Raw genomic sequence first — 15,009 nt, forward strand, 5'->3', positions numbered from 1 at the left:
CAGGAATTAACATGGAAGGTAGAGTTAGCTTGCCCCCCTTATTGACGTAATTTTGGTGCAATTGCGGTGCTTTAATGTCCATGTTGTTTCAATTGCTTCTGGTTGAGGTGAATAATTATGCAAGTTGATTTATTTGGTTTGTATGAATTGTTTATGGCTTAATGAAAGAAAAGGTTTACGGGATAAATTGTTTAGTCCAATTCGATTCCGGATAAGAGAAACTAAGTTAATTCTGATCTTAGTTAGACTATCAAAGCGGAGGTTTCGGTTATTCAAGTCTAATCGAATGCCTTAACAAGAAATGCTAGTTAACTAACCTAGTACTTGTCTTGTTTAAAAGTTAAAGGTCTAAGTTATATGGATAATTAGAACCTAATGAGAAAAATAGAGTTATCTTTATTTTGGTCTTATCGAACAAGCGATTGTATTTGTACAATCAGTTTAGCAAAGGAACTAAGGTGCTTAGTTGTCTGTTGGTTTGCTAAACTATTAGGGAAAATTGCTTCGGGAAATTGTTTCCTTGGTAACATATCAAAACAAATTACTTGTAGTTTCGGTTTCGATATTGGTTATCAAAAATGGTGTGTGGAACCCTCGTGCTTAACTCTATATGTTTGCAAGTCTATTTTGAGATTTGTAAGATCCTTTCGGTTTGTCCTTTATTTTTTCGTTTCTTTGTCATTTTGTGACAAAAATGGGGAGAAATATATGGAGTAAACAAGTGATACTGATATTGATTTATATTGATTGGTATCACTAAGGGAAAGGATATTGGTGCTTAAACGTTTATTTAACGAAAGAGTGAAAGCATAGACTAAGGGGGAGTAACATATCATATACTTGTAGTTATATGGACTACAAAAGAATAAAAAATACGGGCGGGTTGATAAAATCTACCTATCTTACCTTTAGGGGATTATTAGCTTTGTTTTAATGTCAACAACGGCATTTAAGGGTTGAATGTATACAGGTTATTGTGTTGTTGAATTCGGGAATCAAACGTATGTGTAGTGAATTCTTGTAATTTGTTTATCCATATGATGTAATAGTTTTGTCACTAAAATTGACAAAGGGGAGATTGTTAGAGCATAGCTCGATTGAACCCACCAAGCATTGGTATGTCAAGTTTGGTTGTCATATTTTAGTGAGCCAAAACTCATTTAAGAGTCGCTTGATTATGTACTAGAGTCAACTTTGTATAGGTTAGCTTGAAAGTATTAGGATATGAACATTAAAAGTATTGCGAAGACTTGAAGAAGTGAAAAGTAGGAGCTACAACGACAACATCATCCTTCCACTTGAGGTTAGTGATATTTGACTTGAACTATTTTATTCCCTAACGTATCTTTCAGGTCGTGCATATTGAAAACAAAAACTGCGAAGCATGAATGATTATACTCTAGTTAGACATAGTATTAAGGAATCAATACGAGGTTTATTGCTTAACCATTAAACTTTGTAGATAAGACATCGACATAATCGTTTGAAGGCTATTTTGATTATGTATGGGTATAAGGTGAAGATTTCATCCTAGGAAACAATGTTTTACATTTGTTTTAAGGAAGTAAATTCATGAACTTGTTTTGTGAATCGAAAAAAATCGCCAGGCATTATTGGTATTGTTATTCATTGCATATCTTTTGAACTACCAATATGTGTGAGTATTATAACCGCTCATGATTAGTTGAGCTTTAGACTTCACGGTGTTCATCAATTGAAGACGAAGAACTACTAAGGAGAGCTTGGGGAACTTCATCTACAAAAGGTATGTGAAGAAGGAAACTCTGTCACTCGTTTCCCAAAAAGTTTCTTGCGCTCCAGGAGGTCCCAGGTTCGAGCCCCCAATGACGTAATATTGCAGGAATTAACATGGAAGGTAGAGTTAGCTTGCCCCCCTTGTGACACAATCTCAGCCCCCCCCCCCCCCCCCCCCCCCCCCCCGCTTCGGCTCCTTTGGCTAGGTTACCCATGAGGCTCGCTGGTAGGCTAGCACAACAACTTGTTCAATTAATGTAGTAGTATATTGTCGGATATTAGCTTGTTAGGATTCCAACTTGTAAATGTAATACTCTTTATCCAATAATAATAATATTAAAATAAAATAATCTATCATTCGGAAATTTTATTTCTACTCTATCTTCTTCCTGAGACGAAAGTCGTATTACTATATAGTATTCGATTTATGCACATTTGATATTTCGAGTTGAGTTTAACTCGCTTACATATTTCTTGAAATATGTGTTGGTAAGCTTTCACTTTAACCATGTTCATCTTATAGTCTTGACGAAAGTCAAAAGATGATCATGTGGAAATTGCGTGGTAACATCTTACATGATTTTTGTGAGACTGTCATTTGATATAGACTCTGAATGTTTCGTGTTGATCATTCGATCACTTGAAAATTCCTTTGAAGCTAATAGTTTGTGTGAGACATCTATTGTCGTATTCTAAGAATGTTTCAATGATTGAAATGGAGTTTAGAACACTTAATATTAAGTGGATTATAGACATAGTATGCGTACTTGCATATATGTTGATCCAAGACCGGTGTAGTATGCATACCCGTATGCGTACTGGCAAGTCCAGGTGAAGTCTGGGAGCCTTGGTATGCGTACTCGTATGCGCACTGGCGAACTCAGTTGAAGTACGAGAACTTTGGTATGCGTACCCATACGCGTACTGATTTCAACTAAAGTTTGGATGTGTGACAGTATGCGTACCCCTTTGCGTACTATCGAACGCAGTTCAAGTCCGACTACTTAGGTATGCGTACCCGTTTGCATACTTGAGTGAGTTATGTTCTAAAATCCTTTATGTCATGAACCAACAATCTTTTGCAAACCATGGATATAATGTTCATGAATCGATTCGAGTGAATCAAACCGATTTTGTTTCAATTGTGTCTTGTATACTTCTATGAGAATATAAACAATTGGACAACTTTAGGATTAGTTTCATTTGAGTCATTTGAACTAGTTGTGGTTAATATGAATAAGGTTGATATGAAAGTGTTCATATGGCTAACTTCGGTTAACTATTGTTGAGCCAACAAGGTGTACACGTTTAGGTACGGTTACTCATATCTAAGTGAAGGTACATTTCATTTGTATATAACAAGCTAAGTTCGATCTAACGGTTGAAAGATATTAGCTTGAGTCTAATCAACGGTGAATATTTAATGCTTTGTTACCAAGGTAACATTGATTGCAAACCCTGATTTGAAAACTATATAAGGGATAACTCTAGCAACTTGGAAACCTAATCCACACACCTCCTTTGTGATACTATTTGTGACTAAAGTCGATTCTCCTTTAACCTTAGGTTTTTCCCAAAACCCTGTAGGTTAACGAATTGAAGACTTCATTGGGATTGTGAATCCAGACCCAACTATTTTCTATGTAGTTGTGTGTTCTGATCTTGCCCTGTTCTATCGTATTTAGTACTATCTTCTCTAAGATTTTCTAGAGATTGATCTCCGATAGGCAAGATAAAAAGAAATCACAAACATCTTCGTCTCATCGTTTTTGATTCCACAATATCTTGTTTCGCTTCCATACGATTAAGATTATTTTGAGGTGGTTGATAATACTATGCTGTTCTTCGTGAATATAAGTCCGATTTATCAATTGGAATACTAGGCTGTTCTTCGTGAATATCTTGTTTCGCTTGCACCTTGATTTATCAAAAGAAGAAACAAAACTTATAGATACTTTTTGGGAGACAGATTTATATATCTCAATAAACTTTTATGTATGAGACAAATTTGTTTATCAAGTCTTCGACTTTGGGTTGTAGAAACTCTTAGTTGTAGGTGAGATCATCTAAGGGAATCAAGTGCGTAGAATCCTGCTGGGGTTCATAGACGTAACGAGCGCAACTGTACCTTGATCAGTATGATATTTATTAGGGCTCAACTACATTCCAGTCTGAAGTTCATTGGTAGTAGGCTAGTGTCTGTAACAGCTTAATACAGTGTGGTGTTCAAAGCTGGAATAGGTCCCAGGTTTTTTTTTTGCATTTGCGACTTCCTCGTTAACAAAATTTCTAGTGTCTGTGTTATTTCTTTTCTGTATTATATTTTTTTATATAATTGAAATATCACAGGTTGTGCGTTAAGTTCAATTAGTTCTTGAATCCGACTTCAGGGTTGTTGATTGAATTGATTGACACTTGGATATTGGTTTGTGATACCGTCCAAGTTATCAATGGTTGTGCGTTAAGAAATTGAGATATAAACTCTTTGATATACTTTTCTAAAGATTGAGTCTGACTGTCTAGTTGATTCTCTTGAAAGTATATTGGAGTTTGTCCATACAGCTTGCTAAGCAAAATATTGGGTGTGGTTGTTAAACCCGCGCCTTTTCAATTGGTATCAGAGCAGGAAACACATTTAAGACCTTATAATTCTGTGTTTGTAGCGATTTGACTCTATGGATAGTGCTATCTCAGATAAACGCATTATCATAAATAAACGTTCTGTTTCCATGAAGTCTATTAAAGAAGAAGATTCGTCTATTTTTAAACTAGATGAACATTATGTTCCAACGAAAAAGGATTGCATTGATAAGTGTTACCCCGATTACCTTTTGAACGAGTCTGTCTCTGTTGAAGAAAGGGAAGCACCCAAAGAGAGTGAAATGATTCTAAATATTGTTAGAATCTAGGATGATAGAATCAATCGGTTGAAACACAACGTCAATGCTCTTATCGGTATGGTAAAATATCATGACTCTAAATTTAAGGCTCTTAGCAACGAAAACGCCAAAGTCTTCTCCTCACTTGAGGCGAGACTCAAAAAGGATGCCTTGGAAATTGAACATCTTTTGAATAATCTCTCTATTCAAGGATGTTCTAAAGAGTCCACTATACCAATTGCTTCTGACTCAACTGTAAGAAATTCAGTTCCAGAAGTAAAATCGAAATCCCTTCATATTGGAAAAGATGTGCTTGTATCCTCCTCTAATCAAGGAATCTCCACATCACATGGAAGGAAGAATTCTCCCAACGATGTTGTTAAGACTGTTCTCTCTAATCGCTCAGGTGATCAGAAAATGTGTCTCTTTTGTGATTCAAAAGGACATATTGAACAAAGGAGGAAATCTAGGTTGAATGAAAACTCTATTGTTCAACTTCAACACACCTTAGATTTAATTCTCAAAGGTGTAACTCACATTCGTATGTATAAACCAATTGGCTTTAGCACTCACCTTGTGAATCCTACCAGGAAAGTCAATTCTATGTGTTCCTCGAATGTTCAAGATTGTAAAAGTCATTTTAACATAAATCGTCCAATAAGAGTTCAAGGATCTTATTCGGTTAAAAATGAGATGTTGTTGCTCTTGATGTGAAAAAGGCGCCTGAAGAAGAAAGCAAAAAGGGAGATATGAAAGACAACCTAAATTTGATAATCGAAGGATACAAAGAGCTCATCAACAGGCTGTCGAATTTTTCTAGAAAAAATGCTTCAGGTAAGAATCCATATTATGCGTCGTATTTTGATGATAGTAAGTTTTATGATAACTTTTCACATCAAAAAGTTTTTCCTCGAAGAATTAGGAGAAAGAGGTTAAACCATGAACAACATTCAATTGATGAGCGCAAAGCTCATACTTGTGCTAAATAATCACAAGGTTGAAATCTCGCTCTCAAATAATCCTGGTTGAGTGAGTTATGATCAAGTATACTTGATGGCAAAATGTTCTCTGATCATATAGCTATTTTCTTATCGTTCTTAGCTGGATCGTCATTCGCAAACATTTTTGCATAAGTATTTGTGTTTGGCTCTGTTAAATATGTTTCAATTTCTTTCTTGAAATTTAATGATGTCAAAAGTTGCTGCTCTTATGCTCTAAATTTTTCTCTTGTGAGAATATAAAATTTATTGAGCTAAGATTTGTGAAATTACTCACTGAGCAAAATATTTTTATGCAAATAGTATTTCTTGTTTTTCCATTATTTTTGTTGATTGGGTATTTTCCGCCTATGGGTCAAGCTTGGGTTCGTACGAGTACTCATTTTACATATCACGAACCAACTATGGAAACCCTAGAATCTGTTTCCCTGAGAAACCATTCAAACAACAAACCATTTTTAGGTGAGTATACGCATACTCCGAGTTATTTTTCTTGTTTTGTCAAGAATGGCATCACCTTCGGGAAGTTGTCAGTTTGCAAAAGGTTTTCTTAATAAGGGTTTTAGTTTCAATTTCAAAGAGGAGGAGAAAATAACTCTTGCGGAAGTTGATGACACCTCATCTCAATCTCCAGATGACTATTCATACATTGAGGACGATGAAGAGATTTCAGCTGAAGTAGTTCAGGGTTTTATTAGTCAGTTTAATGAAGCAAAACTCCAGCTCGTTGATATGAAATACCTTGAAGTGTTAAGGACTGAGTTGAAAAAGGTTAACTCTGACCTTGCACTCATGAAGACACATGTTAAGGTTCGTCTCAATGAAAATATCCTCTCCGAAGAAGCAGTTGATGATGTCAATCACAAGTTCAAAGGTCTTGAAACCCGTGACGCCTCCGAACATGAACTCTAATTTTTCTTGTGATCGGTTGTGTTTTCTTAGAGTTGTTTTTTATTTTGTCTAGGAAACTTCTTATGAGAATTTATTCTTGTGTTTTAAGAAGGATAACTAGGGTTTGGAATAGCAATTATTGTGAGTACACATAGCTATTACCAACAATTTTCATCTTGCAATGTTTTTAGATTTATTTATTTAAATTCTAAGATATGGAAGATGATTTTGCAGTATTAATCTTTATTGGTTTTATATATTGAAAATTTTATGGGATATGTGTGTTTACGTCTGTGAACTATGATTGTCTCATGCATGCTCAAAAGTTAAGTCTATCATATGTCTTTATACAAATATAGATGAAAGATATAATGAACTTTTGACACCAAAGATTAAGTCTATTATATGTCATTGTGCAAATAGTAATGAAAAATAGAATGAATCTTTGATTATTCCGCAGTATTGGTCTTTCCATGATCCACATTTTTGTGAATGTACTGTGTTGCTTCGTAAGTTTTCTTATGTTGATAATGGCCAATTGTTTTGATCATTTTTTTTTGTGGTTAATTCAATTGAGATTTTTGGATACAAATTCATGTTTCATGTGGTTTGATTATGTCCAAAGAAATCCTTCTTTTCTTGTAAAATTAAGGTAGCTCTTGTTGTTCTTTCGGGAGTGACATTTTATGGGGGAGAGTTCTTATTTGAACTTGTGCTTAATTGTCAAATCTTTGTGGGGAATGCAGCTGTGGAATATTGTAGGAGTTTTCTTGTATCTTTATGAACTCCTTGATGAATGCATTTAGTTTCGACTATATGATTGTATCTAAACAAATTTGATATGTTTTCTTTTGGTCATGAAGTATCTCTATGGAAATTTCATTAGGATCCCACTAGTTTTCGTACGTTTGCCAATTTATATTGACAAAAAGAAGGAAAATTAATGTGTAGTTCACACTACAAATACGTTCACACTACAAATACATATGTGTTAGACCACTGCTCGGTCGAACTCGCAAGCGTTGCTATCTCAAGCTTGTTTGTCAAGTTTAGTTGTGAAAACTATAAGTCTTAATTTCTAGTCTACTTATAGCTAAGTCTCGGATTAGGATAGAAAGTGTAGTTGAGCTTAGACTTCACGGCGTTCATCTCTTGAAGACGAAGAACTACTAAGGGAAACTTGTGGAACTTCATCGACAAAAGGTATGTGGAGACTTGAACTCACATATCACTCAAAAGTCTATCCACTCTACTCTTACTAGGTTTTGCGCCCGTGCGTTGCACGGACCTAAATATTTTTTTGTAGACAAACGCGTGTTTGTTGCTAGAGAATTTAAACATAAAAAATAGGGAATAATAAAATCTAACATGAATCAAATTTACTATAATTTTAAGTTGGCTTTGGGTTTAGCCTCACAAGATACACCGTATTAAAATAATTATTGTGCAAAGCCTCTCGTTGGATTTGGAATTTCTTTCGGGATGTTGGTGAATTTCTTGAAATCCCTATAACACTTTACAGTAGTCTTTCAAGTGCTATTGAAGTATGGATGCCGACCAATAATCATGACCATCTTTCCATCTCAATCAAACTATACCCAGAGGGGTGGTTGGGGATATCTACCCGGCCTTAGTTGGAGATAGCTGAAAGAAATAAAATTTGTCATTACTAAAATCACGGCATAAAATCATATTTTAGTACCACCTAAATTAGACAATGACTAATTCAAGCAAAGATACATACCGACCAATCACAATGTAAAATCAGCAATATGACCAAGTCAGTTCACAAACACCAGCATACCTGTAAGTATTCCAAGTACCCGTGAGCCACACCTATAGCTTTTAAAAACATAGCTCACATCCCATATGGCATGGTGTAATGGGTAAAGCAATGTTGACTCTTGAAAGATGAAACAACAGCTTCCATGCCACCATCTAAGAGGTACATATTTGTAAGGAAGAAGAAAAAAAGAACTCAAACGATTTCATTCTAGGGCTTGCTGATTTTATTGAAACGTATAATCATACAATTAAAATAACATGTAAAATAGAGCAATATAAACCCATCGAGATCAGAAGAAAACATGATTGTAAAACTGAGCTACGGGTAAGATTAAATTAACAGGACTCATGAAAGAACAAAGGAACCTTATAAATAACTGACAACAAATTAAACTTCACAATTCCCAATCAAAATCTATGTATAGCTACTCATTTTGCCATTTCTTATGAGCTCAACTGTTGAATATGCACTCAAATATCTTCCTTAATTATCTTTCTTAGATTAGTGAAAGTTAGAACGTGGTAAGATATGTTTATACAATTTAATATCAGAGTACGCATTCACAACTCGACCTACACGCGAGGGTTGTATTACGTACCAAAATATCAAGTTGTGTATGATGTCCTACATGCAATTTAAGAATACAGGTGGAGTTGGTATTTCAGAAAAATATTGTAATTAGAAGTCTCAATACCCAACATTTATGCGTTTGTATGAAGTTTTATAGTAACCTTTTCAGTGAAACTTACCCGTTAAATTAGCACATTCTCCCTGTCTTTGCCTACCCCATTCAGCATTTCAACCTGCACATTCTTTATGTCTTTATCTACACAGTAAATAAAACTATGTTTAGAAATTAGTATGTGGGCTAACTTCTTAATCAACCATTGAACTTGAATCTTAACACTAACCCAAATTAAATTACCTTAATCATGTCCATTGTGTATTTACTTTAGAAAAAACCTTCAGGGAAAATCTTAGTTTGTAAGACCACAAATTAAGGTTTACCAAAAGACAACAGGATCTTATGGTTCACAAACCCTTAACCACGTCTGGTTTTCAGTAAAAATCAAAAATCCTAATCACATCTGCTTATAAACTTGAACTGCAAAATGAAAACACAACTAACCAAACCTTTGCATCCAAATAAGATAGAGTTACGGAATAAACCTTCATCTATAAAATCAAAACACATCTAACCAAGCATTCTCCGGAAACATCCATATCTTGCAGGATCTTTTATCACCTGCGATATATGAAAATAGAAGAAAAGAAAAATAAACCAACAGAATATCATGGATCATAATATGAATTAAACAAGGAGAATGAAAAATCAAAACAGAGAGAGGAGAGGGGCGGTAAAAGAGGACACAATCACATAATCAAAGTGATTACAACGAAAACCCTAGATTGTAATAAGAAAATATACCTGCATGAGTCTTCCTTCCCGAAAAGAACTTGTATTGATTTTTATCCTTTGCTAATAATTTCCTTTACGAAAAGAACTTGTATTGATTCTTATCCTTTGCTAATAATTTCCTTTTCGATGATTTCATATGGAAATCGAGATTATAACTCCAATCTCTCGGTCTCTCTACGTGATTCTAAGAGTTCTATTTTTGTGGGTAGAAGATGATAGCAGATAGTTGAATACGTGCGAAGGAGGACAATATCATCATCTCATCACACAGTAATACATGTTCCAGGTTAGGGTTTAGTGTGCAGTCGCTGAGGGGGAAAGAGAGATTGAGATGCAAATATAAGTGGTGTGGCAAATACAAAATATTTGTGGTGCGAAAAATAAAAGTTTTCTATTGGTTTAAATATTCTCGCTGGGGTCATAAGCTCTAAGGAGAGAGTTTGATTCCGCTTTTAACCACAACATAGGAAATTCACCTGAAATCATATTACTAATTTGAGACAAAAGTCGTATAGTTATATAGACTTCAACTATACACATTTGATATTTCGAGATGAGTTTAACTGGCTTACATATTTCTCGAAATATGTGTTCGTAAGCTTTTTCTTTAACCAAGTTCATCTTATATTCTTGGCGGAAGTCAAAAGTTGATCATGTGAAAATCGCCTGGTAATATCTTACATGATTTTTGTGAGACGGTCATTTGATATAGACTCGGAATGTTTTGTATTGATCATTCGTTCACTTGAAAATTGCTTTGATGCTAATAGTTTGTGTGAGACGGCTATTCCAGTCTTCCAAGAATGTTTCAATGGTTGAAATGAGAGATTAGAACAATTGGATTTAAGCATAGTATGCGTACTTGCATATATGTAATCTGAAAATGCGGGGGTACAACAACCACACCCAACAATTCGTTTGAAAATCTGAGAGGACTTACTCCAATATACTTTCTAGAGAATCAACTAGACAGTCAAACTCAATTTAGAGAAAAGTATATACAAGAGTTTATATCTCTAACTCTCAATTCAATCTGCAATCAGCAAATAGAAATTTGTGAGCCCGATTGAATATAAGAGGAGTAACGTGAACGGTACCAAAGACCAATGTTCAAGGATCAATCAACTTCAATTAACAACCAAAGGTTGGATTTCCCAATTGATCAATTCAACGCATAACCTGTGATATTTCAATTATATAACAAAATATAATGCGGAAAAGAAATAACACAAACACCAGAATTTTGTTAACGAAGAATACCACAAATGCAGAAAAACCCCGGAACCTACTCCAGTTTGAACACCGCATTGTATTAAGCCGCTACAGACACTAGCCTACTACCAATTAACTTCGGACTGGACTGTAGTTGAACCCTAATCAATCTCACACTAATTCAAGGTACAGTTGAATTCCTTACGTCTCTGATCCCAGCAGGATACTATGCATTTGATTCCCTTAGCTGATCTCACCCACAACTAAGAGTTGCTACGAACCAAAGTCGAATACTTGATAAATAAATCTGTCTCACACAGAAAAGTCAATTGGAATAGATAAATCTGTCTCCCAAAGAAATACCTAAGAGTTTTGTTCCGTCTTCTGATAAATCAAGGTGAACAGGAACCAATTGATAAACCAGCCTTATATTCCCAAAGAACAGCCTAGTATTATCAATCACCTCATAATAATCTAAATCGTATGGAAGCGAAACTATATATTGTGGAATCACAAACGATGAGACGAAGGTGTTTGTGATTACTTTTTATCTTGCCTATCGGAGATTAAATCTCAAGCAAATCTTAGAGACGATAGCACTCAAACGATAGAATCTGGCAAGATCAGAACATGCAACTACAGAGAAAATAGTTGGGTCTGGCTTCACAATCTCAATGAAGTCTTTCAAGTCGTTAACCTACAGGGTCTCGAGAGAAACCTAAGGTTAAAGGAGAATCGACTCTATCTATGCAACTAGTAACACACAAAAGTGTAGGGATTAGGTTTCCCAGTTGCTAGAGTTCTCATTTATATAATTTTCATATCAGGGTTTGCAATCTATGTTACCTTTGTAACAAAGCATTTAATATTCATAGTTAGATGAAAAACCTTATTCAACAAAGCTAATATCTTTCAACCGTCAAATCGAACTTAGCTTGTTACACACAAATGAAATGTACTATCATTTAGGTTTATGTAACCGTACCTAAACGTGTACACCATGTTTGTTCAACAATAGTTAACTGAGGTTAGCCATATGCTCACTCTCATATCAACCTTATTCATCTTAACTGTAACTAGTTCAAATGACTCAAATGAAACTAGTTAAAGAGTTGTTCAATTGTTGTATTCTCATTGAAGTATACAAGAACACAATTGAAGCAAAATCGGTTTGATTCACTCGAATCAATTCATGAATATTATAGACACGGTTTGCAAAGATTGCATTCCTTATTATATAAATGTTTAAGTTCATGTACACAACCGATTTTAGAACTTTAACATTCAAGTATGCAAACGGGTACGCATACTTGAAATACCCGGACCAAGATTAGTTTCCGGCAGTGCACAAACGGATACGCGTACTTCCAATCCCAGCAGAAATATTCGTACATGAACCTTATGACAGTACGTGAACGAGTATGCATACTTAGGTTCCCAGATTTCTCAAGCCAACAGGTACGCATACGGGTATGCATACTATGGTTCCTGGACATGGATTACATATGTGCAAGAGTACACAACATGTCATATCCAATAATGGTTAAGTGTTCTAAACTGTTATTTCAATCATTGAAACTTTCTTAGAGGATGACAATATCCGTTTTCACATAATATTAGCATCAAAGCAATTTTCAAGTTATTGAAATAATCATAACGAAACATTCCAAGTCTACACCAAATGATTGTATCACACGAACCATGTAAGGTGTTACTCGGAAATTTTTACATGATCATCTTTTGACTTGTTTCAAGAATATAAGATGAACTTGGTCGAAGCGAAAGCTTACCAATACATATTTCGAGAAATATGTAAGCGAGTTAAACTCAGATCGAAATCTCAAATGTGTATAATAGAAAACTATATCGTAGCACGAATTATGTCTCAATATAGGAGATAGAGTAGAAATAGACTTTCCAAGTGATAGATGAGTTTCAGTCTCCACATACCTTTTGTTGATGAAGTTTCACAAGCTCTCTTTAGTAGTTTTTTGCCTTCAAATGATGAACGCCGTGAAGTCTAAGGCTCAACTACACAATCTATATCCTAGTCTGAGACATCTATAAGTAGACTAGAAATCATGACTTATAGTTTTGATCACTAATATTGACAAACATGCTTGAGATAGCAACGCATGCGAGTTCGACCGAGCAGTGCTCTAACAATCTCCCCCTTTGTCAATTTTAGTGACAAAACTATCAATACATATGGATTACAAAATAAATAAAACTTTGTAGCTTCTCATCCAAATGCTTGATCTCCTTGGTATCACCAACATGACTCGAAATATTCGTCACTTCCAAGTACTCCATGATTCTAAACGTGTTCAACTCAGCATCATAGTTGTTGAAGATCCGTAGCGATAACAATGAGAAAAAAAATGCTCTCAATCATTGTTATACAGTGTCGTAGTATCATTACACAACATCAAAGTTCAATTGTATCAAAACTTTGACAATATTACTATGGTGACGTGTATCAATCCCCCTTAGTCAATACTTCATCTCAACATGAAAACCACTCCCCCTTACATAATGATCCGTAAACCATATGTATTTGTAGTATGAAACAACACATTAATTATCCCCCTTTTTTTCAATATAAATTGTCAAAGGTACGAAAACTAGTGGGATCTTCATGAAATTTTCATAGAGATACTTCATGACCAAAAGAGAATAGCATACCAACTTATTTAGATGCAATCATATAGACGAAGCTAAATGCATTCATCAAGGAGTTTATAAAGATACAAGATAACTCCTACAGTATTCCACAGCCGCACTCCCCACAAAGATATGGCAATTAAGCACAAGTTCAAAAAGAACTCTCCCTCATATAATGTCATTCCCGAAAGAACAACAACAACGACCTTACTTTTACGAGAAAAGAAGGATTTCTTTGGACGTAATAAAATCACATGAGAACATGAATTTGTATCCAAAAATCACAATTGAATTAGCCACAAAAATGATCAATTCAATTGGCCATGCTCGACATAAGAAAACTTATGGAGCAACAAAGTATATACACAAAGACGTGGATCAGGGAAGGATCAATACTGCGGAATAATAAATAAAGATTCATTCTATTTTTCATCACTATTTGCACAATGACATATAATAGACTTAATCTTTGTAAACAAAAGTTCATCCTATCTTCCATCAATATTTGCATAAAGGCATAATAGGCTTAACTTTTGTTTTTCAAAAGTTCATTCTATCTTTTATCAATACTTTCATCCCGATATATAATACAGATAACTTTTGAACAAATATGGGACAGTCAAGGTTCACGGACGTAAACAACATATCCCATAATAATTAGCAATATATGAAACCATAAAGATTAATACTGCAAACATCATCTTCCAAATAACTTGGAATATAAATAAATAAATCTAAAAACATTGAAGATGAAAATGTTGGAAATAGCTATGTGTACTCACAATAATGGCTATTCCAAACCCTAGTTATCCTTCTTAAAAACACAATAATAAATTCTCATAAGAAGTTTACTAGACATTGAGACCTCTGAAAAAATTCTTTATTTTCCCCGAACTCCTTGTCGTCAACAACCATGGGAACATCCGGTTCTTGAATATAGGAGTCAATTCCAACAAACCTTCTAGGCTGATGATGTCGAACCAGGGCCTTCTGAATTTCAAGAGTGCTCATAACAATAGCCTTTATTTGATGAATCTCCTTTCTTGTTTCCTTCAACTCTTCAAGAACACCAGAAAACTTCTGACAGTTCGAAGGAACAACTCTTGGCTTCCCCAAATTCCTTCTTTTTATTTTAAAAATTTGAGGTAACGGAGATCTTTCTTTTTCCTTCATGATTGATGGATTAACAATCATATTGATATCTTTTCCTTTAGAAGACATGATGCTTGGAGTATCCATATGCGTACGGGTTTGTGAGAGGAAATCACAATTTAAACTCAACAAGCAGTCTGATAAGTGCATAATTCATATGATTTTAGTGTTCGTTCCATAATTGTTTAAGCTATTATTCTTGCATATTTTCGTATTATTACTCTTGTTTTCTCTTGTTTGTCTCTATTAGGT

The 15,009-nt window shown here is 34.7% G+C and overlaps 1 long non-coding RNA gene across 1 annotated transcript; it reads right to left on the reverse strand.

Annotated features, from left to right (window-relative positions):
* Window positions 1-7,877: 7,877 nt before the first annotated feature.
* On the reverse strand, window positions 7,878-10,031 carry LOC113318956. The gene is made up of 5 exons (XR_003344973.1): window positions 9,739-10,031; window positions 9,235-9,555; window positions 9,059-9,135; window positions 8,268-8,327; window positions 7,878-8,167 (listed from the first exon to the last, which is right to left on the reverse strand). It is a non-coding gene; the product is annotated as an uncharacterized LOC113318956 (long non-coding RNA).
* Between the last annotated feature and the right edge of the window lie 4,978 nt (window positions 10,032-15,009).

Source organism: Papaver somniferum, chromosome 10 (assembly GCF_003573695.1).
Source record: "Papaver somniferum cultivar HN1 chromosome 10, ASM357369v1, whole genome shotgun sequence".
Classification (NCBI taxonomy): domain Eukaryota; kingdom Viridiplantae; phylum Streptophyta; class Magnoliopsida; order Ranunculales; family Papaveraceae; genus Papaver; species Papaver somniferum.